The sequence below is a fragment of the Choloepus didactylus genome, chromosome 27 (assembly GCF_015220235.1).
Source record: "Choloepus didactylus isolate mChoDid1 chromosome 27, mChoDid1.pri, whole genome shotgun sequence".
Classification (NCBI taxonomy): domain Eukaryota; kingdom Metazoa; phylum Chordata; class Mammalia; order Pilosa; family Megalonychidae; genus Choloepus; species Choloepus didactylus.
In genome coordinates this window covers 691,809-715,358 of record NC_051333.1, presented here as the reverse complement: position 1 = coordinate 715,358, position 23,550 = coordinate 691,809, and the positions used below count along the sequence as shown (strand labels likewise).

Here is a 23,550-nt window from a genome sequence, read left to right as displayed (position 1 = left end):
TTTTTTTTTTTTTTTTTTTTTTTTTTTTAATTGTGGACCCTTTCAATAGCAGCCGAGATTTGATGAGCTGGTAACACAAGACAAACCTTGGTCAGGGCTGGGAAACAACCACCTGTGTGGGCTTCTCTTCTCCAGTTTGGTTCTGTGGGCAGGGCTGACTGCACTTCATAGTCTTACCTCTTCTGATAGGGAAGGCATTTAATATTTTTAAGTTCGTTTAGGAAAAATGATGAGAAATATGGTAAAATTAAGAATATCCAGGGCAGTATTATCTGAACATGACAGGTCATGAAATACAATTGATAGTATACTACTCAGCAGAATAAAAGAATGACATCGTAGCAAATGGAAAAAATTTTCAACATAGTGGCTATTGGTATAGAAGCTTCTGTAAATAATATTAGGGTATTTTGCGGGGCCCTCGCCGTTTACCTTATAACAGTTTCTAATTCTCCTGAAATTTCTCTTTGAAGTTCGACTTCCACTTTCCTTACTTGTTGACTATTGGTCTCCAACAGGTATCACTTTAAACGGAAAGTAGCGCCATTGGAGGCTGCTTTTCCAAAGAACTCAACTCTGGGAAGACGCGCCGGGGGCTCCGGGGACACTACAGGCCTCATCCGGCCGGTGGCTGCATCTCGACCCGCACTCGGGTCCCCAGGAGCCGGCGGGTAGTGGGTCCTCCGTGCGCCCCGAGGCGGGCAGGGGAACTGCGCGGGGCTGCTCCCTGCTCCGCCTTCTGGAGGGAGTCCGGGTGGGTTCTCTCCGCCCCCGCGGTGCTTCCAGCCGGGGCGCCCGCGTCTGCCGTGAGTTCGCATCTCAGAGCCGACGGCGAGGCGGGAGGGCGCCGCTCCGCGCGCGAGGAGGGGAAGGTGGGCGCGCACGGCGGGAAACTCCGGAACCCGCTGCCCTGGCGCTTGCGGCATCTCGACCCGAGGCCCAGGGGCAAGGGGACCCGGGGAGACACCTGGGGTGTCGGCACCGTCCGCGGGAGCGTCCGGCCAGGGCTCCTCCGCACTGAACCCGCAGCGCTGGCCCCAGACGCTGAGTCCCCCCATCCCCTTCCCGGGCTGAGTCCCCACCGCTCGCCCAAAGCCCGTGTCCGCGGCCTGCCGCTCGCGAGGCGGAGCCCCGACTTTGCTTCAGGCTCTAAATCCCGCACTTGACCCGGGAGGCCGAGTCCCCCTTTCCCGCCGCGGCCGCCCGCGAGGCCCGGGGTTCACCCTCCGCCCGCGCCGGAGCTGCGGGGACCCCCGACGGCGGCGAGCGCGCCGTGTCCCCGCCGGGGTCCCTCCCGGGCCGGGGGCGACCCGAAGCTCCAGGCAGCCCCTCCCCGACCGCTCGGGCTCCAGGGACCACCAGGTCTTCCCTAGTGCACCCGCCCCGGGGGCCGCGGTGGGGAGGGGACCCGGGACGGGGTCGTCTGCGCCTCGTGCGCGCGGACCCCCCGGGACCCAGGCGGCACCAGGCCGCGGCCGAGCGCTCTGAGGTCCCCCGACTGCCCGAAGGCTCCAGGCCCCGCCGCGCAGAGCGAGGGCGGAGGCCGATTCGCTCCCAGGCCGGGTCTGCGGGGCCCCGGGGCGGCCCTCCGGGTCTGCAGCCGCGGGAGCCTGTGGGTGACTATTTGGGGGCTCCAGGAGCACGCTGAGCTCCGTGAAGACTGAAACAAAGTCTTAGACACTTTGGCGATTAGTTGCGGACAACCTTCTGCAGGAATCTGAGTGCGGCCCCTTTGAGAAGGCGCGCAAGCCCTCTCCCCAGCCCCGTAGGAGGGAGAGGACGCCATTCCTCAGCGTGCCTCGCGCGGCGCTGGGTTAAGTATTCCGGCTGCCAGGCCAGTGGAGCTGCGGAAACTACGTTACCCAGGGTGCCGTGCGCTGAGAGACAACGGGGTTGAGCCAATGAAGACCCAGGATGGGCGTTACGTGCGTGCGCATCTCATCGGGGCGGGACTTCCGGCGTCCTCCTTGTGGCGCTCACTTTGGTTGCTTTCGGTTCGGTCTGTCCTATGTGCCGCTGCCCGCGTCAGCGGGACCGGGTGTGACGGGACCGAGACGGCGCGAGAGGAGTCGCTGTCACACTGCACAGCTCGTCACCGCTATCCGAGGCTCGGCGGCGGCGGCGCCCGTAGCGACCCCGCCAGTGCCCTTCCGGGGTCGGCGGTTTCCCGGGGCCGCCTGCCCAGTCGCGCCTCACGGCTCCACCCACGACCCCGCTCGGCCCGCGGGAGCCAGTGGCCCGGCGGACCCCGCTCAGGTAGTGCTGCGTCCTCAGGCGCTCGCCACCCCGATCTCCGCCTCCGAACCTTAAAGCACCGAAGGAAGGGCCCCTGCTCAGGTCACTGCAACCCGGGCCTCTGGGCCCTGGGGAGTGACGCCCCCGGGGAGGGTCCCCGCTTCAGACCGCCGGTGTTGGCACGAGTCTGGGAGGTGCTGCCGGCGTGGAGGCCGGTTTGTAAGGGATCGGAGGTGTGACTGGGACACTGGGGAAGCAGAAGGGAACAGCGCTCCGCCGGGAGTGGTAGGCTGAGGGGCTTTACTTTCCTTTTCGAGGTCCTGGGAGTCATGGCGGGGGTGGGGGTGGGATTGAACAGAGGAGGGACGCTTAGGGTTTAAAAATTTTCCCCAAGAATTAAAATGCCTTTTTGACCAAAAGGCGGAAAGAAAGGCAACAAAATAAGGTTTCAGTGGCTAAGAGAATTCAAATAGAGTCAAGAGGCTGTCCTGGAGGTTACTCCTGTGCAAGCTTCACCTAGATATGCCACATGGCCACATTATGATAAGCCCAAGTCAGCAGTAGTCCTGAAAACCCTAAAGAATACCCGGATCCCTATCTGAGACTCTATAAAAGTTTCACTTACCAAGTTTATTCTTCAGACATTTAAATCCTCCAGAGTGTTCCTATGCCGCTAAGTCCCCAAACCCAGAGGCAACAACCTCTTCAAGAACATCAACCAGATGCGTCCCCTTTTCCCATAATGTCGACACCCCTTTTCAACATGAACAGGTTAGGGTGGTCACTGCCTAGACATCTCTGTAGATTGGGAATGTGATTAAACTAGAGGAAGGGCAGCAACAGACAAGATGGAATTTAACAAAGGATTTTGAATACTGAATCTCTAATTTTCTTTTTCTTAGTTGCTGAATTATTGGAGTAGCTAGAAGGAAAGGACTGAAATGGTAGCACTGTGACCCATAGCATTCTTTGAAATTTGCTCTATAGCTACTTGTTAAATTGTAATTTGAAAGTTATCATGTTTTTGTATATATGTTATATCTAACAATAAGGAAGTAACTGAAAGCATGGTATTGTAACAGTAACGTTTTTGAAATTTCCTGTATAACTGCTTGTTATATTGTACTTTGAAAGTTATTATCTTTTTACATATATGTTACATTTCACAATAAGTAAATAACTGAAAGTGAAACTGTAACCCATAGCATTCTTTGAAATTTCCTCTCTAGCTACTTGTTAAATTGCACTTGAAGTGTTATTACTTCTAGGTATGTATATTATATTCCACAATTAAAATAATATGATTTAAAAATTTTTTTTTCCCCCAGGGCTGATAAACAGGAAGAACAAACTGTAGTGGATGTGAGGATATTGAGGCACAAGGAGGCTGAGTCCTTGTCCACAGTCACACAGCTACTGAGAGGCAGCACTGAGGAGTGGGCACAGAGGTTAGAGAGTCATCCCAGGATCACCTGGCCCCAGGACTGGGCAGGGGTACAGGGGAGACCTGAGTTCTTTGAGCCCCACAGTAGTCACTGGCCTCTTTGGCCTGCTTTTTCCAAAGGTTCCTGTAGATGCAGAAACACTTATGGAGCATACAAAGAGAAGTGGTGACGTCCACAGCCCTCACGGGTCCCATCCCCACCCACGGGTTCTCTGGGATAGTGGTATTGTGCGACTCTTTGCCTGCCATTTTTCCAGCCCTTGGGAAACATTGGAGGAACCCAAGCACGGGGTACTGAGTCCAGGCCTTGTGTTATATGGAGGGGTATCCATTTCTGGAAATCAATGGAAAGAGGTGTGAAAGGTTATCCCAGGAATAGGTACAGCCTGTGCAAATGCTTAGAGTTGTGACTGAGCTGCGATCAGGGAACTGCAGGTCTCCTTTTGGAGGCAGGAGTCAGACCTGGAATGGGGATACCTGAGAAGGTGTGTATCTCATTTCGTAGTAATGGGAGGTTTGGATCAGCAGTGACAGGTAATCTTAACCAGGTCTTAATGGGCTCCATCTGGCTGCAAAGTGGAGGTCAGACTGTGGAGGTGAGGGTGAAAAGGTAGAAAGACCAGAGAAGAGACTATTGCTGTAGTCCAGGTGAGTGTGAATAGACCAAAGTTCCATGGAGGTAGGAAGTGTGGTCAGATTCAGGATCTGTTAAGTCAATAGTGGGAGTAATTTTCAGTGGGAATGTCAGTGTGAAGAGTCTGAGATGTTTCAGAGAACTCTGAGTGATTGTATCGAGTGACCAATTGGACACACAGGTCTGGAACTCTGGGAAAGGATTCAGAACGCAGAAATCCAAAAGTGGTGGCTACTGCTTGGACCATGATGGAGCTGTGGGTCACATTTAACAGTGGGTATCTTCAGGTCATGATGGTAATGCTACTGGTGGGCCAGGAATGAGGATGGGTGCTGAGACTGTATCTCTTGCTTGGGCACCTGTTTGGAGATAATGGGCATCACAAACCCAGATGAGGAAGAGAAGTGTCCATGAAGGAGTGTGGGCAGGATGATCTGACCAGTGGCCAAGACTACCAAGGAGAGAGTGCACATGACATGTATGCAGAGGCAAAAGAGCAATTAAGGTGAGATAATGCTGAGGTTGGTGCTGCTGCTTATTTACCACTCTATGTTCTCACTAGAATTTTTTGGTGAGCTTTGGTGGAGTCTGGAGTGTTTTGGCTTTGCTGGTAGATAAGCTAAGGAACAAATGTGGTCACCTGTGAGAGTCAGTATGCCTGGTCAGGTCCAGTGGGACTGGATTTTGATTCAGAGTTTGGTGGAGAGGAAGGTTGTGGCTGCTGAAGGGCAGCTAGTGCAACAGAGAAGTGGAAGAGGGCATTGGGTATCTGAGATCCACATGTGCTTATGGGTGGCAAATGTTGAAGCAAAGATCAGAGGCAGACAGGGGCCTCTAGCTTGTAGCCGCATTGAGGGCTGCCCCTGGCAGTGGGAACCATCAGAGGTCTGGGGTATGGGATCCTATTTGAATTTGCCAAGCATACTCTTGATGCAGTGTGCCGAGTAATATGTGGCAAGTTCAAAGAGATGCCTGTGGTGTGGGACACAAAGGTGGAGGGGGCTGTGGGAGTGTAGACTGTGGGGTCTGAAGTCGCAAGAGAGGTGCAACCTTATGGATCATGTGCACATGGAGAGGGGGTTTGAACTGATGGGCCGTCGGTCCTGTTATTGGGGACTTAAGGGTGAAGGGTGAGCCCAAATTTTATTGTGTTGGAGAGGCATGATATGGTGACCCCAGGGAAATTGCCTGGTGGGACAGAGCCCACTTGCCTTTCGTTGCTGAAGTCTGTACACGTTGATCAAGGGAAAAGGAAGGACGGGAGACAGGCACACCACGGACACAAGGGCCTGGTATCTTCTTTGAGGATGAGGGTAAGGAGATGGTTTGTGGGTTTTTGGGAGAGAATCTTGGTTTCATCTCTCCTCATTGTGGCAGGGCAGTGCAACTTCTGATGATGTGGCCGTGTACTTCTGGGAGGAATGGGGCCTCCTTGATGAGTCTCAGAGACGCCTGTGCCATGATGTGATGCTGGAGAACTTTGTACTTATAACCTCCCTAGGTAAGACACGCACACTACCTTAGTGACCCAGGCTAGTCTCTGCTTTTCTTCCTTTCCCCAGGGCATACTCGATCCTTCTCACGTTGGGACTGTGAGCACTGCTTTCTTCCACAGTTCCCTGGGTAGGGGCTGTCATTGCTAGGGCTGGGTTGTGTGCACTGCCCTCTTCTTTCTCCTGCAGCTCTACCACTGCTGACCCAAAACCTCCTAGGGAAGGATCCAAAGTTGGTCTTGCCGTGCCGTCAGCCGAATGGATCTTGCCTTGCTTGCTCTCTCCCTGGCAGAGTGATTGTGTCCAGAGCCATAACACTTGTGTGCCTCAAGCTAGCCCCTTCCTCTACCGGATGGTTTCTCGTTGCTTCCTTTGCTGGGAATCGGAGTCACTAACATGGTCATTACTGACATGGATCATGGGCTGTTCTTGCAAGATCCTATTCCAGTTTTCTTTTTGTAGTGGTTTTCTTTTCTTTGGTCTGTTGTGTGCTGAGTTGCTCTTGATTTAGTGCTGACCAATCACCTCTCCTATCTTTCCCTTAGGACTTGCATCATGTAGCTCCCATGATGTTGCCCAGCTGGGAATGGGGAGAGCCTCGGGTGCTTCACAGAATGGGCTTGACTCCAGCTCTGGTAAGATGGGCTCAGAGAGGACCTGATCCTGGTGAGTAGAGCTGGGGGAATGCATGATGTCAGGGCTGTTTTCAAATCGTACCGGGAAACTTGCCTGTGTACACCAGTGTTTTGGTGTCAGTGCCAGTGGCGACACCTCATTTCTGCTTTTTCTCCTTTGTTGATACTTGGCCAGTTTGTCGTTTCTATTCTGACTTCTGGCCCCTGGTCTGCTCCCAATTCTCCTGCCTCATCCCATAATGTCTTCCACTGCATGACTCCCTCTGCAGTGGCCACATACAATGTATCATGAGGTTTTCTCCTTTTCTCTCATCCTGAAAATCCCATACAATCATTCCTTCACGTGCCAGACACACATTTGTAACAGGGCTGCCCCCTGTCCCCAAAGACAAGATGCTCTTCACTAGCGTTTCTCTCCTGCCGGGTTTGTGGTATGGCAGGGAGAACAAGGAAGCACCTTCTGAGCAGAGTGTTTCAGTGCAAAGAGTGTCACAGGTCAGGACTACAAAACCAGATCCATCAGCCCAGAAGGCTCATCTCTGTGAGATGTGTGTCCTTGTCATGAAAGACATTTTCTTGGCTGAGCACCAAGTAACACATCCTGGGCAGAAATGGTATACTTGTGGGACATGTGGGAAACAGTTCTGGTTTAGTGCAAATCTTTACGAACACCGGGAGGAGCACAGCAGTGAGGAACTCTTCAGCAAGGACATGGACAGGTCCTCCTTTGTGAAGAGCTGCATATTCCATGTGTCAGGAAAGTCCTTCACTTGTGGGGACTTCTCCATAATCAGGTCAGTCCCACAGGGGCAAAGCCACACAGCGATACTGAGCATGTGGAGGCCTTTCACAGTGGAAAAAGGCTTTACACGTGTGGTGAATACAAAAACGCCTTCAGCTGCAAACGCACACTTACCCAGCACTAGAGAGTCCACACTGGAGAAAGGCTTTATGAGTGCAATGAATGTGGGAAAGCCTTCAGGTTCAAATGCAAACTTGTCCAGCACCAGTGACTTCACACTGGAGAGAAGCCTTATGAGTGTGGTGAATGTGGGAAGTCATTTAGACAAAGCAATAACTTCATTCAACACTGGAGAATTCACACTGGAGCAAGGCCACATGAGTTTGATGAATGTGGGAAATCCTTTAGCCAAAGCTCCAACCTGATTCCACACCAGAGAATTCACACTGGAGCAAGGCCTTATGAGTGTGGTGAATGTGGGGAGTCATACAATGCTCTACCCTCACTAATCACTGGAGAATTCACACTGGAGCAAGGTCTATGAGTGTGGTAAATGTGGGAAATCATTTAGGCAAAGCTCTAGCCTCATTCAACACTGGAGAATTCACGCTGGAGCCAGGCCTTATGAGTGTGGCAAATGTGGGAAATCCTTTAGCCAAAGCTTCCACCTCATTCTCCATTGGAGAATTCACATTGGAGAAAGGCTTTTTCAATGCAGTGAATATGGGAAATCTTTTAGCCAAAATTGCACCCTCATTTGGTACCAAAAACTTCATGAACTTTAAGCCTTCAGTTAGCAGTTTGCTGTGATTGAGCACCAAAAACTTCACTACTCAGATAGGTTTTGTGGTGCAGGGAATGTGGAAAAGCCTTCAGCCAATGATCTAATCTCATTCAGCACCAGAAATTCCAGAAAGGAGAAGGGCCTTGGACCTGAATGGGATGTGCTATCAAGTTCTCAGCATAGCAGCAATGGAGAGACTTTGTAAGGAGCCAGATGACTGAAGTTGAACCTCATGCATCTGAACAGCCACATAGGGAGATTCCCCATGAGTTCCAGGTGTATGAGCAACTTTCAGAAGCTGCACTGCGTATTCTGATTTGCTCAGGGTGCTTGCAGAGTTATGCCACTGCCAGGTTCTGTGGCAGAAGCCATCTCGCGTCTCCACCTAGGAGGTTTCCACAGTGTGCACCAGTCACCCCTGCGTGCTCAGAGAAAACAGATGGCTGTGCTTTCCCATTCCCTGGTGGAAATCATGAATAGTCTCAGTCCTTAGGGAGGTCTCATTCCCTGACTTGATGGGACATGAACCTGATCCAGTTTTGTCCAAAAAGAATCAAATGGGATACTGCTGGTGCTTGTGAAGAAGGCTTGCCTTCTTTGTTGCGTTGTTCTCGTGTGACACTCCTGATGGGTTTTCTAGCCTCCAAGTCACTGGGTTGGGAACTGTCAGCTGCACATTGCTCTGATTTGTACATTAAGAAAGGTCTAATTGTTTAAGTCACACCTTATCTTGGGAGTTGTACTATTGTGTGGGATGTGTTGAAACAGAATTGGCCTCTGATTGTATGAAAGAGTGAACTCCTTTTGTGGGAGCCTCCATCTTTGTGTATTTCAGAAGGGAGGGTATGATAGCTAGAGCACCTCTCATTACAGTTTTGGCCTAATTTGCATTCTGCCCAAAGCCTTCTAGAAAAGACTACAGGATCCTAATTTGTGGCCAGAATGCCAGCATTTTTTGTGAACCCAGAGGTCACCTGAAGGAGGGTGCAGTTGTGACAACCATAAGTGCTTCTGGGAGAAGCATGAATTGGTCCCCTTGTTGTCACATTATGCCCAGCACTGTTGAGTGAAAGCTGTTCCTGATGTCCTTGCAAAGTAGCCATGTGCACTGATGTCTCAAATTCAGTTGGCTGGTGTCACTACTTATAAGATTGCAGGGGCCAGGGGGAACAATAATTAGTTCAGAAACACTGGATTAATAGGGAGTGGAGGAGACTGCAGCAAATTGGAGTGACTGTGCCTCTTCTAAAATGCACCCACAAATGTTCCAGTGACTGTGCTAGGTGAATGTGTACAGAAATTCTCAAAACCTTTATGTCTGTATATTTCCTTTAGCTGAGGTCATTGTCATGGTCGATAATCTAAAGGTTTTATGGATCCCTGTAGTCTTTCTGTGCTGTCCATCTCAAGGCCATTGGTACACAATCAAGAAAATAGACAGACTCCCTGTCTATCAAGAAATTAGCCATGAATATCAAGAATATGCCTTTTGTGGCCCACCTGTCATTCCCGTTGATACAAAATGGTCTTTATCACGCATCATGCCCATGGTGCAGGGCTGCGCTTCCTGGGCAGGATGATAGAGATGGTGGAGTTCGTGTAGGGTTTCCAAACCTTTTGGTTTTCCAAAACGAGTGGAAGAATTCAGTCTAATTTTAAATCATTGTTTAAAGTTTTATTGAAGTGTTATTGACATGCAAAAACTGCACATCCTTAAAGCATATAATTCGACACATTTTGGCATGTATAACCCATGAAACCATCGTAATTAACATATCCATGACCCTCATATCTACCTTTTGCTGTTTTATAATCTCTCTCCCCCTGCACTCCCTGACCTTCCAGGGATCCATTTATTTACTTTCTTTCATGATAGATTGATTTGCATTTTCTAGAATGTAATTGGAATCCTAAAGTGTTTATACTTTTTTTATAGTAATATAATTGTGCTGAGATTCATCAATGTTAGATATGTGCGTGGTTTATTCTTTTAATTGGCTGTGTAGTGTTTTATGTTTTATGGATGTAATTGTTTTGGAATATCTTTTTTTTGCATGTACTTTGTAATGTCATCATACATTTTTGTTTAATTTGTGTTTTTGGCATATTCTCCTTCACTTTCTTATGTCTAGATATTCAGTGATACAATAAATCAAGCTCTGCTTTGTACTATTTTCCATGTTTCCTGGTGTAAATACTCCCACCATGGCTAATTTCAAACTGCCAACGTGATGTGACTTGACATGGTTGGGAAAATTTCCTAATAGCACACCATTATATTCTATTTCCACTGATACATTAGCTTCAAATAATCTCAGGAACCTAGATAATAATGAAACATAGTAAAATGATTCATAAGTGACAAATTTTTAATAATTGTTTTTTAAACAGTTTAATTGACATATAATTGATAAAATAAACTATGCATGTTTAAAATGTACATTTTGATGTTTTATCCATGTTTACACTCCTAAAACCACAGTTTTCTCCTGCCCTTTGAAGTTCATCCCTCTCAAAATATAAAGTTTCTGATATAAGGACGTATTTTACCTTCTGAAATGGTTATTTTTAACTATATACAAATGGAAAAAAAAAAAAAAAGCTTATGAAGCCCATAAATCCTTCCCCAGTCTTCCATAGTTATTTATCATTTCATGACCTTTCTTGTTTCAAGTTTCCTCATGCAAATTTTAAAAATTATTTTTCTTACAATCCCAGACATCATGCCATTTGATGCAGAACCTGTTAAGAATGCATTTCTAAAATGTAAAGGGCATTCAACACTCCAATAACTTAAATGACACAAAATGAAAATATTAAAAATATAAATATCTTGTCCTGAATTTTATAAATTGTCTCAAAATTATGTGCATTCTTAATGCTAGATTGATTGCAGTAAGGATGTAAAATTATCCTTGTGGCTTTTAGTAGGCGTGTCTTGTAAGTCTATTAATCTATTGGTATTACTTATCTCTAATTCTTATTATTTACTTGTTGATGTTGCTAAACTACTTGTCCATTAGATTTTGACACATTCTAAATTTGGCTTATTTCATCTCTGATGCTGTTTAACTGGCCACCGGCCGCTGCCACCCAACCCCACCCCCATATTTCCTATATACTAGATACTGATGAGGTGGGTGTTTCAGGACTAGTCTTCGCAGACAGATGTGTTGGTGAAATGGTAAAGAACTTGGTCTCCAAAAAGAGATCTGTCCTTTGTCTTAGCTTTTGAGGGGTAACCTCTACACCCTTGAATTTCTTGATTGATAGGGCATCACTGTTACTCATAATTGGCCCAAGGACCACATCAGATAACTTATGCTAACTAGATGACTCAGGGTGGGGCCAGCTTCAACAGGTGGTCTTAGGGTGTTGGGGTTGGTCACACCAGAAAGACCAACCATGTGCTAGAGCCCTGGGGCTTTGGGCCTGATCTCTGAAAATGGAAGTGGGGCTAGAGATTGAATTCAGCCACATGGTCATTGACTCAGTCAATAACGCCTACATAATGAAACATTGTAAGAACTCTGGAGACCAAATACAGGAGAGCTTCCCTGATTGGAAATACACATTGATATGCCGAGGGTACTATGCACCCTGACTCCATGGGGAGAGGACGTGGAAGCTTTGCATTTGGGGACCATTCCAGACCCCCCATGCCTTTGCTTTCAGCTCATCCAAATCATGTTTTCTTTTATAATAAAACTGTAATCATAAGTATAACACTTTCTTGAGTTTTGTGAGCAAACTATCAAACCTGAGGGCATGAAGGAAACTCCAGAATTTATAGCCAGTTGCTCAGAAGTGTGGGTGGCCTGGTCCGAATTTGTGGCTTGTGTCTGAAGTGAGTGCAGTCTTGTGGGGAGTGTGCTCTTAACCTGTGAAATCTGACTGAGCCCAGGTAGAGTCAACATTGCATTGCTTTGACAGAACTGGATACCCACGGGGTGGGACAGGTGTGTGACGGTGAGACACCTGAAACACAGTGTGACTATGTTTTGCCAACACACCTTGTCACTGCTTGCAACACAAACATTTTAGGTATTGCATGTGACAGGTGTAGAATGGTGACACTGGCACAGTCTAGAGACTTAGAGACCCATATCTTTGGAACCCTGTGTGACAAGTGTGTGATCCTTACCTTCTCTGAGCCACAGACCCCTCCTCTGAAGAAATAATAACAGTTCCTGTGTGCTGGATCGTTACGGGGGGGGGAAAGAGATCATTTACAATATAGCTCTTTCCATGCAGAAAGATCAGGCTGGGCCTTCAGCATGGAAGTGCAGCAGGCCCTGGTGGGGAGCAGTCGGAGGCCATCGGAAGGGAGGGGCAGCCTGGAACTCCAGAAGCCCGGAGAGGGGTGAAATGGGGGGCAGGGATTGGAAGCCTTGGATGGAATCACGAATCCCCCTCCCACCCCGGGGGCCCGCAGGCCAGCGACACCCCTTCTGTGGGTCTCAGTTTCCTTTCAGAGGATGGGAAGAGCTGAGGCAGTCCTGGGTGCCGGCGCTGGGTGAGGGCGTCTGTGCGGCCATTGTCCTGAGAGTCGCAGTTGCCCCTCAGGTCAGCAAAGGGGGGGGTGGGCGTCCTTGTGGAGGAGAGGCCAAGCGCCACTGGGGACGGGGTCGGGGTAGCCTCGTCACCTTCCTGAGATCCCGCCTCTTCACTGCACGGCAGCAGCACTCGTGTCCCCCCCCCCCCCAGGGCCTGGGGACCCCTGGACTTGACCTGTGGGTGATGCTTCTCAGACTACCCCAGCCACCCTGCCCCACCTGTCCCCTGATGCTGCGAGAAAGAAATGCATCTCCTCAAAAACCTCTGTTGAGCTGCAGTCCCTATTTGGTCTTGCATTTTGTGAATTTTAGGATCAGTATTTCCATTTTATAATGGTCTATTTCTCTTAAGTCAGCTAACTGTCCCCAGGTTTGGTGTCAGAAGCAATTGTTCCTGGTTGCTTTAGAATCCTTTTTATATCTGAAAGGTCAGTAGCAGTGAACTTATTTCATTTCTTATTCTAGTAGTTTGAATCTTCTTATTCTTCCTCTTCTCCTTCTCTTCCCCTTCCTCTCATCCTCCTCCCTCTTTGTTCACTAGCTAAAAGTTTGTCAGTTTTGTTGATCTTTTCAAACAGCCAGCTTTTGGTTTGGCCTTTTTTCTTTGGCTTTTGTATTCTCTATTTTATTATTTTCAGCTCTAATCTATATTATATCCTCCCTTCTGCTTGCCTTACGTTTAGTTTGCTCCTTTTCCAGTGCGGTCAAGTAGAAAGCTACATTTTTTTTACTTTGGTAAACAGATTTTGGTACCAGACAAGTGGGGTGCTCCTGAGTTTGCAAATACCAAACATGTTGGAACAGCTTTTTAAATGGATAAGGGGCAGATTCTGGAAGAATTGTAAGGAGCTTGATAGAAAAGGCCTAGACTGCTTTGAAGGGACTGTCGCTAGAAATAGGCACTCTAAAGATTCTTCCGATGACTCCTTAGACAGAAATAATGAATGTGGCATTGCCAACTGAAAGAAAGGCGACCCTTGTTTTAAAGTGGTGGAGAATTTGGCAAAATTGAGTACTAGTGTTGGATGGAAGGCAGAATTTGAAAGCGAGCTGGGATACTTAGCTGAAGAGATCACTAAATTAAATGTGGAAAATGCAGCCTGGTTTCTCCTTGCAGCTTATAGTAAAATGCGAGATGAAAGAGAGAAGCTGAGAACTGAACTCTTGAGTACAAAGAAACCAGAAATTGATGGTCTGGAAAATTCTGGGCTTCCAGAAAGTGAGACTCCAGAGGATAGTGCCGCATGTGAGGATTTTTTTTTTTTTTTTAGGTAAGGGTATGAAATTTTATGTCTTTTTTTTTTTTTAATCTTCATTTTATTGAGATATATTCATATACCACGCAGTCATACAAAACAAATTGTACTTTCGATTGTTCACAGTACCATTACATAGTTGTACATTCATCACCCAAATCAATCCCTGACACCTTCATTAGCACACACACAAGAATAACAAGAATAATAATTAGAGTGAAAAAGAGCAATTGAAGTAAAAAAGAACACTGGGTACCTTTGTCTGTTTGTTTCCTTCCCCTATTTTTCTACTCATCCATCCATAAACTAGACAAAGTGGAGTGTGGTCCTTATGGCTTTCCCAATCCCCTTGTCACCCCTCATAAGCTACATTTTTATACAACTGTCTTCGAGATTCATGGGTTCTGGGTTGTAGTTTGATAGTTTCAGGTATCCACCACCAGCTACCCCAATTCTTTAGAACCTAAAAAGAGTTGTCTAAAGTGTGCGTAAGAGTGCCCACCAGAGTGACCTCTCGGCTCCTTTTGGATTCTCTCTGCCACTGAAGCTTATTTCATTTCCTTTCACATCCCCCTTCGCATGTGAGGATTTAACGAAACCTGGAACCAGCTAGCCATTCAGTACAAGCCAGGACTGGAGATGGAGTTATCCAGGAAGGCTTTGTAATGAGTCTTATTGTTTGATGGTTTTGAACCTGTTTGCTGCATGCCAAGCCAACAAGTTTTTTGCAAGAGCTGTGTAAACAGCAACACTGCCAGTCTGGACTAAAAGGAAAGTTTCTTCAAAGACAGAACCATGGAAGCCGAGGTCTGGAGTCTGGAAACCTTGGGCCAGGAGAGTGGACCCACACATGCATGTGGATAGGGTGGTTTTAGGAGCACACCAGAGTTTAAGAGTGCTGCCACCTAAGGGGTCTCAGATGCCTGGGAATTGAGGGGAGCTTGGCTGCTCGATTGTTCAGAGTGTTGGTGCCCCAGGCCTCAGAGAGGGTAGAGCACATTCCCTAGGGGTTGGGGAGAGCCTGGCCACCTCCCCACTGTTCTGGAGGGGTTGAGCATGTGCCCTGGTGATGGCACAGAGTCCGGGTGCCACCCAGATGTTTGAGGAGGGTGGAGCCGAGAACAAGGTAGTCTCAGCAATACTTGGATATGCTGGAGCAGTCACCCCAGCGTTTGCAGAGAGCAAGTCTGCTCTAAGCCTTTGGAAAGGGTGGGACCGCCACTGTCTCAAGCCCCGAGGAAACAGTGTCATTCAGTAAAATGACTCTGAGTCTTTGAAATCTAATGGAGTTTGCCCTACAGGTTTTAGAAATTGTTTAGGTCTTGTGACCCCAGTTTTCCTTCCAGTTTCTCCCTATGGCAATGGAAATGTTTATCCTATCACTGTTCCTCCTTTGTATATTGGAAGTAGATAACTGGTTCTAAGTTTCACAGCCAAAGGAGAATTTTACTGTAGGACAAACCACGCCTGTAACTGATTTTGATGAGATTTTTGTACTGTTTTTGATTTGGTATTTTATTTGTATGGTTTCTGAAATGATGTAAGGCTTTTTTGATACAGTGATGGAGTGAATGTGTTTTGCATTTGGAAAGAGCATGTCTTTCTGGGGTCCAGAAGGTGGAACGTGCCGGTTAGGATATATTATGTCCCCCAGAAAAGCTATGTTCTTTAATGCAATCTTATGGGGCAGACTTATTAGTCTTTTCACTAGGGTGGGACCTTTTGATTACATTGTTTCTATGGAGATGTGACCCACCCAACTGTAGGTGAGACCTTTGATTAAATTATTTCTACAGAGGTGTGAACCTGCCCATTCAGGGTGGGTCTTGGTTAGTTTTACTGGAGTCCGTTAAGAGAGCTCATGGAAAGGAGGAGCTCAGAGAAGCTGAGAGAGACATTTTGGAGAGAAGCTAAGATACGTACTCCAGAGTTTGCCCCTGGGAGAAGCTAAGAGCCAACACAGACCCATATGCTTGGAGATGCAGACAGAAAGACTTTTGGAGATGCTAAGCTAAGGGAGTGCCCACAGAAGCTTAGAGAGAAAGCCACTGGAATTAGAAGCTGAAAGCAATGCAGCCCATGAGCAGAGAACCAGCAGATGCCAGCCACGTGCCTTCCCAGCTAACAGAGGTGTTCTGGATGCTATCGGCCTTTCTTCAGTGATGGTATCTTCTTGTTGATGCCTTAGTTTGAACAATTTTATGGCTGTAGAACTGTAATTTATAACTTAATAAATTCCCTTTTATAAAAGCCAATCCATTTCTGGTACTTTGCATAAAGGCAGCATGAGCAAACCAGAACAATATCTTTTTTTCTTTTTTAAAATAGGCATTTTAAACTAAATTTCCTGAGCACTCTCAGATTCATCCTCTTCAACTAATCTGATTTAGGCCCATGAAATACAAAATGATCAACACTGTTTAGGATATATTATTCTGCACACCAGATCTTCTGTTCCCATAGTTGTGATTTCAATTCAACAGGGTTTTTTTCTTCACATCAAAAATTTAATGTTCTACATTTTATTTTAATAAAATTATTTATTTAATATAATATAAACACAGGCATACTTGCAAAAAGGAAAAGCATTCTTAATTCACTGAGCCTCATTGGATTCATTGGAAAACTTCTATTTTTATGTACAAAAATCCCTCAAATGTACTTTGACTTTTAATTTGGGGTGTGTTTTGTAGTGACTTCCATGCATCAGTGTATTTTACGCTGGCCTTGTGACAAACTCCCTCAGCTTTTGGTTACCTGGGAATGCCTTAATCGCTCCCTCATTTTTGAAAATAGAATTCTTGGTTGTCAATGTTTTGCTTTCAGCACTTTAAATATGTCATCCCATTGCCTTCTTGCCTCCATGATTTCCAAGGAGATATTGGCATTTAATTTTGTTGAGGCTCCCCTGTATGCGACATGTTGCTTCTCTCTTGTGACTTTCAGAATTCCCTCTTTATAGCATTCGAAAGTTTGCTTATAATGTGCCATGGTGTGGATTTATTTGGTTTTATTCTATTTGGAGTTTGATAAGAATCTTGGGTGTGTATATTCATGCCTTTCATTAAATTTGGGACATTTCCAACCACTAGTTCTTTGAATATACCCCCTTCCCCTTTCTTTCTTCTCCTTCCATCACTCACACAGTGTGTATAATTGGTGCACTTGATAGTGTCCCACACATTCCTCAGTCTCTGATCACTTTTCTTTGCTCTTTCTGCTCCTCCAACTGAATAATTTCAGTTGTCTTATCTTAGTTCGTTGAATCTTTTTTCTGCCAGCTCCAATCTGCTGTTTAACCCCTCTAGGAAATTTTATGTTTGTTGCTGTGGTCTTCAGCTCTGTTTGGTTCCTTTCATAATTTCCACTGTTCATCTTTTGTTTCCTGATTTCCTTTAGTTCTTTGTCCATGTTTTCCTTTAGCTCTTTGAGCGTATTTAAGACTATTTTTAAAAAGTCTTTGTCTAGAATGTTCTAGGCCTGCTCCTGCTATCTGATGGTTTCTAATGCTTTATTTTTCTCCTTTGCCAGCCTGCCATGTCTTGTTTCTTTGTATGTTTTGTAACCTTTTGTTGAAATTTGGACATTTTGATATTTTAATATGTTATCACTGGAATTCGGACACTGAGGCTTTTGTTTCTTAAGCTTATATCCAGCTAGTTTTAGGAAAGAGCTTTCTTTGAATACCAGGAGCTAACCTAAAGAAGGAGAAGAATGAAAAGGGGAAGAGAAGAAAGCCTTTCCCAGGCTTTGCAGACTGACCCGTGTGGGTGCCCTCCTTCAGGGCTTATCCCTGCACTGAGTTTGGAGAGTAGCTTCAGGCCAAAGCACAGGTGTCTCCCTGATTCTTCCTGCTTGTGCGTCTTGTGTTGCACATGTGCCTTTGGACCTAGGAATTCCCCCCTTTTACGCAACATGAATGTCCCCTTTCCTAGGCAACAGTTTCCTCAAGGTCCTGGGCACCACACTGTGTGCCTTATAACCAGCAGTCCCTGGCCCGGGCAGTACACCATGACTGTCTCCCACAGCTTTCTGTAGGGGGCTGTGAACTGCCTCCTACACGCAGGGTAGATCCTGGAACAGCAGCCCCTCGGGCCACCAAGAGACAGATTAAGCCAGACGTGCGTGCTCTGAGCATGGGCCTGAGGGCCTCTCCGCTCCCTCTGGAACCAGGACCGTGGATCCTTACAGGAAGGGTGAGGGGTGAGGAAGGAGGCAGCCAGGGCACCCCTGTATCCTCCTGCTTTTAAGTAGCCTTTGTCTTTATCTGGCACTTTCCCTGTTACTACAGGCCTTTAATTGTTTTCTGGAGTTTTGAGGAAGAAGTTTCTGCAAGTTCTTAGTGGTTGTTCAGAGCTTCTTTGCAGGAGCAGAGCCCTAAGTGTCTCACTCTACCATCTTAAACAGGAAAGGGACCCAAATCAATTATTTTAAAATCTAGGGTGTTTGGTTAATGTGTGCGTTTGTTTAAATTATTTTTCCATTTGCTGTGATGTAGAAATTGGGCTTTTTTCCAAATTGCAGTCTCTCCTGGATTGAATTGTGTACCCCAGTTTGGACATGGTCTTGGACTTGACCTGCATTCTGGTGTGTCCGGACCCGTTGTAAATAGGATCTCATGAAATGGTTATTTCCCTTAAGGCATGGCCTAACTGAATCAGGCCTTATCTGGATTACATGAGTTCTTTATAAGCAGAATGAAACTCAGACATAGAGAAAGAAAGCACCACTGGGAGAAGCCATAAATCAGGGGAAACCTTAGGAGAAAGGAGAAGATGCTGCCATGTGTTTTGCCATGTGACAGAAAGGCCAAGGACCAAGGATCACTGGCAGCCAGCCCCGAATGCCACCGTCTTCAGGAAGAAAGCATCCCCTTGTTACACTTTGATTTTGGACTTCTCTTAGCCTTAAAACCATGAGCTAATACATTTCCAACGTTTAGGCCAACCCATTCTATGGTATTTGTTTTAGCAGCTGGGAAACTAAGAGACAATCAATTTTAGTATTTTATTGAATAATCTGTTTTCTCTAACTGATAATCAGTGTTCCTGTAAATGTTCCTATAATCAAACTCCTATCAATGTTTTCAATGTGCACATGTAAATGAGGTATGTATTCCAGACTCTGTTGTGTATCTCTAGCCCAATTACTGTTTTCTTCACCAGATACATGTACACGCACTTATAGACATATACACACACATGTATGTATGTTTATATATGCTTTTATAACTCATTTGATGGTATTCATTCCTTTGCACTTAACTTTCACTTGCTTAATAGGTGCCATCATCTGTGAAGTGGGAACTGATTCACTTTGAATCCTTTACCCCTAAAATGACCCTGACAACTTTAATATCTTACTAGCTCTCTCATATGATATGAGATCCTATAGGCATCTTGAAAATTTCCTGCTGTTGGTGTGAAATCATCCATTTTTTTTTAAAGCTCTCTGTTTAGTGAGAAGTTCTATTTAGAAACCACAGACTTTATTTCAGGAGTTTTGTTAGTTTGAAGCTGTTGTGTACCCCAGAGAAGGCCATGTTCTTTTACTCCATTCCTGTGGATGCAGTCCTACTGTGGGTGGGAGCTTTGGTTTAGTTATTTCAAGTGAAATGTGACCCAGCCCATTCAAGTCCTTTATGAAGGGATAAAACACAAAGCCCAGAGAGGCTGACAGAGAAAAGCCCCAGAGAAGCTAAGAGAGGACCCACAGAAGCTGAGAGAGGAAGCCACTGAAGCCAGAATCTGAAAGCAACAAAAACCAGGAGAGAAGGACTAGCAGATGCCGGCCATGTGCCTTCCCAGGTGGCAGGGGTGTCCCAGATGTCAGCAGCCTTTCTTCAGAGAAGATATCATCTTGTTGATGTCTTAATTTGGACATTTTTCATGACCTTAGAACTGTAAATTTGTAAGCTAATAAATCCACATTGTTAAAAGCCAGTCCATTTCTGGTATATTGCATTCCAGCACCTTTAGAAAACTGAAACAGGAGTACACAGTGCTACTGAGGAGTTAATATCTAAACATTTAACGTAAAAAGATGTAAAAATTTGCACATTTTGAAACTGTACATCATGAGAAAACAAGTATTCTAAATCACTGATGCATTTTCATATCATTAGCAACATGGCTTTTATAATTTGTGACAGGATTCAATCCTTTGCAGTTATCATTCACTTGATTCTCAGTTTTTATCATTAAGAATTACAGGGGTTTTTACTTCAGTTATATATTTGTATTTTTCTCTTGTAATTGAAAGTTTGTTTCCCAGTTGCATTGATAAAATCATTTATTTGTCTCAAAATAAAAATACTATTAATAATAATATGATATGGAAAACTTTTTTTTTATTAAATTCAGTTTTATTGAAATACATTCACACACCATACAATCATCCATGATATACAATCCACTGTACACAGTATGATAACATAGTTATGTGTTCATCACCACAATCTATCTCTGAACATTTTCCTTACATCAGAAAGAACCAGAACAAGAATAAAAAATAAAAGTGAAAAAAGAACACCCAAATCATCCCCCCATCCCACCCCATTTGTCCTTTAGTTTTTATCCCCATTCCTCCACTCATCCATACACTAGATAAAGGGGGTGTGATCCACAAGGTCTTCACAAGGGATGTAGAGTGAAAATTCTTTTATTTGAAAATCATGTCACTATACTTGCCAGACACTCAGAGTCTTTTATTTAAATAGTGCTTTCAATTTTTATTTTAAAATACTTTTTTATTGAATACCATTTTACAGTTAGTAAATATTTAAATTTGTTGAACTGTCAAAACAGTAACACTAGGTTTATTCAGATAAATATAAATTCTACCCTGCCTTTCCACCCCGGTCACTGTCTGCTCCTATAGGAAATTATTTTTAATATCTTTTCAGTTCTTCCCTCCACTGTTTATTAAAAAATGCATTAACATGTTTAAATTCCTCTGTTATTTTAGGGAGGAAAAAACTGTTGCCTCTAACACACAGTGTTTTTCATCATTATTTTTCCTCCCCCTTTCCTTTTTTTAATTTAACAACTTATCTAGGGAATAACCTATCTTAAGGAATAGAGACTTGGGCCATTCATACGCAACCATTAAATAAATATCCTGTAGGATTGTGCCATTGTTCATTCAACCTACCCCCTTTACATAGACATTAGGGTTGTTTCCAGTGGTGTAGCATTGCATTAAATAACCTTTGTACACATAAGCACATATTCATAGTGTCCATTTAAATGGGAAAATGTGTCAGTTTAAGCACAGAATATTATGACATGATGATGGCAACTTTTTTATTTCTCTGTGCATTCTTCAGACTCCAGTTAAAACCAACATCATCTAGATACTGACATGATGGTGTCTGTCAACTTAGAATTTAAATTACCTTCCTCACTCAGAAGTTGGAATCCTTGGAAATTCTTTCTTGCTTTGTCTTTCTAACTTCACTTTGCTCACTGGACATAACGTGAGATCCACAGACTTGATTCTCAACCAATTTGGCCAACTCCTTGGTGCTTTTATCTGAAACGTTCCCTTACACAGTAGCAGGTTTCAGACTGAAATATTTCCTGGAGGAGGTTGGAGGTTTACTTGTCTTCTGTTTGCCAAGGATGGTTGGGGATGTTTGCCTCAGCAACACCTGTCTTTCAGCCCATTAAGCTTTGCCCCAAATTCTCTAGGTGGATGGAGCTCAGTATTAGCTCTCTGAAGTGCATAATATTCTGTTGTTTCCTCTTCTGGATGCTGCATCTCTTGTTAAATACCTGAGTTCCTTTGCAGGTGGCTGAAATGTGATGTAGCAAAAACGTAAGTTTGCTAATAAGAAATTTTGGATACAAGTCTGGCCTTATTCCAGAGATAAGTGTAGATAGACTACGTGTGGCCGTGTTCTCCTGTTGAGTAATGGGCTTGAGTCTCGTGGTCTGGGCAGGAGGCTCTGTGGTCTCTGTCCTGCACAGACACGAGAAGGAGTCCCCCACGTGCACAGGAGCAGGCCCCTCTCCAGGTCTCCCCTCGGGACAGTCACACCCCACCCCGATGCCGTAGCTCCTGTTCCCTCTTACTCCTCTCTCTTCTGTTCGCAGAGTCGCTGCTTCTCTATTGTAAATCATTGGTGAAGTTCTCACTGTGTTTCATTTTACATTTGTGATACATTTACACTTTTACATTATTATTTCATTTCTATGAAATAAAATTGATTTGAGTCATGCATATAAATATTTCCACAATCAAAAATTATAAAAATATATTCCAGTGTTTTACCTGGGAGAATTGTCAATGTTACAATTCAAATACAGTGTGTTATTTAATTCTCTCAGATAAGAGGTATAAATTTAACTTTTTAATGTAAATATTCAAATATTTAATATTTTTATTTTCTCAAGTAATTGGTAATTGACTTTTATCAGGTATAAGCACCTTGACCTCATTGTCTGTTGGTTGGTTGGTTGATTTATTTCATTTTTCTTTACAAGTAACCAGCTGTTCTTAATATACTTTGCAGTGTATATTTTCTTTGGTGGAAGTTAAATTTCCGGTTTTTAAAACTTTTTTCGTCTTTTGTAATTACTGGAAAATTTTTAGAAATATTACTCTCTTCAATAGAATTACAACAAATAGTGCATATATTTTGTGAATTTTCCTGGGGTTCCTGCTTTGTGTCTGATCATTATTTAGAACTGATTTGATGAGTCTAATATAGTTTTAGTTTTGATTCAGTATTTTTGTGACTTTTCTTAATTTGGATGACTTTGTGAATTTTAGTTTTATTTCAGTAATATATTAATATTTTCTTTTTAAAAAGATTTATTGAGGTAAATTTACATATAGTTTCACTAATTTTTATATAGAAACAGTAAACAAGTGGAACATGAAATTCAAATGTTTCCTTTATATATTTTTTTAAAAATAACATTGCCTCAAGATCCATTCACCTAGTTGTGTGTCTCACAGTTTTGTTCCTTCCTGCAGCTGCTCAGTATTCTATCGTATGCTTACACCATAGTTCACCGTTGGGTTCATCAGTCAGTGTACCCTTAGGCCATCAATTCATGGCATCCTGGGATTGAGAAGATCTTTTTGACCAAAAGGGGAAGTGAAATGAAACAAAACAAAGTTTCAGTGGCTGGGAGATTTCAAATGCAGTGGAGAGGTCACCCTGGAGGGCATTCTTATGAGTTATATAGATGTCCCTTTTTAGTTTTTAGTGTATTGGAATAAATAGAAGGAAATACCTGAAAGTGTTGACTGCAACCCAGGTGCCTTGATTCTTGAAGACGATTGCATAACTAGGTAGCTTGCATGGTGTGACTGTGTTATTGTGAAAACCTTGTGGCTCAGACTCCCTTTATCCAGTGTATGGACACACGAGTAGAAAAAATGGGGACAAAAACTAAATGAAAATAGGATGGGATGGTGGGAGGACAGAATGTTTTGGGTGTTCTTTTTTTACGTTTATTTTTATTCTTTTTGGAGTAAGAAAAGTGTTCAAAAATTGATTGGGGTGATGAATGCACAACTGTATGACAGTTCTGTGAACAGTTGATTGTACATTGGATGATTGTATAGTATGTGAATATATCTCAATAACTGAATTAAAAAAAATATTGCTGATAGGTATAATTTTCTTTTTAAATTTTCTCATGTATTTTACATATTTGTTTATTCCAAATGAACATTATTAATTCTACCAAATATATATTTTTTTCCTTTTAATCTTATGGACTTTTAAAATTTCATTTTGATTTCATACTGTTTGAT

At 44.3% G+C, this 23,550-nt stretch overlaps 1 pseudogene; it reads left to right on the top strand.

Annotated features, from left to right (window-relative positions):
- The first annotated feature begins 4,558 nt into the window (after window positions 1-4,558).
- LOC119521824 lies at window positions 4,559-10,358 on the top strand (annotated as a pseudogene).
- The last annotated feature ends 13,192 nt before the right edge of the window (window positions 10,359-23,550 follow it).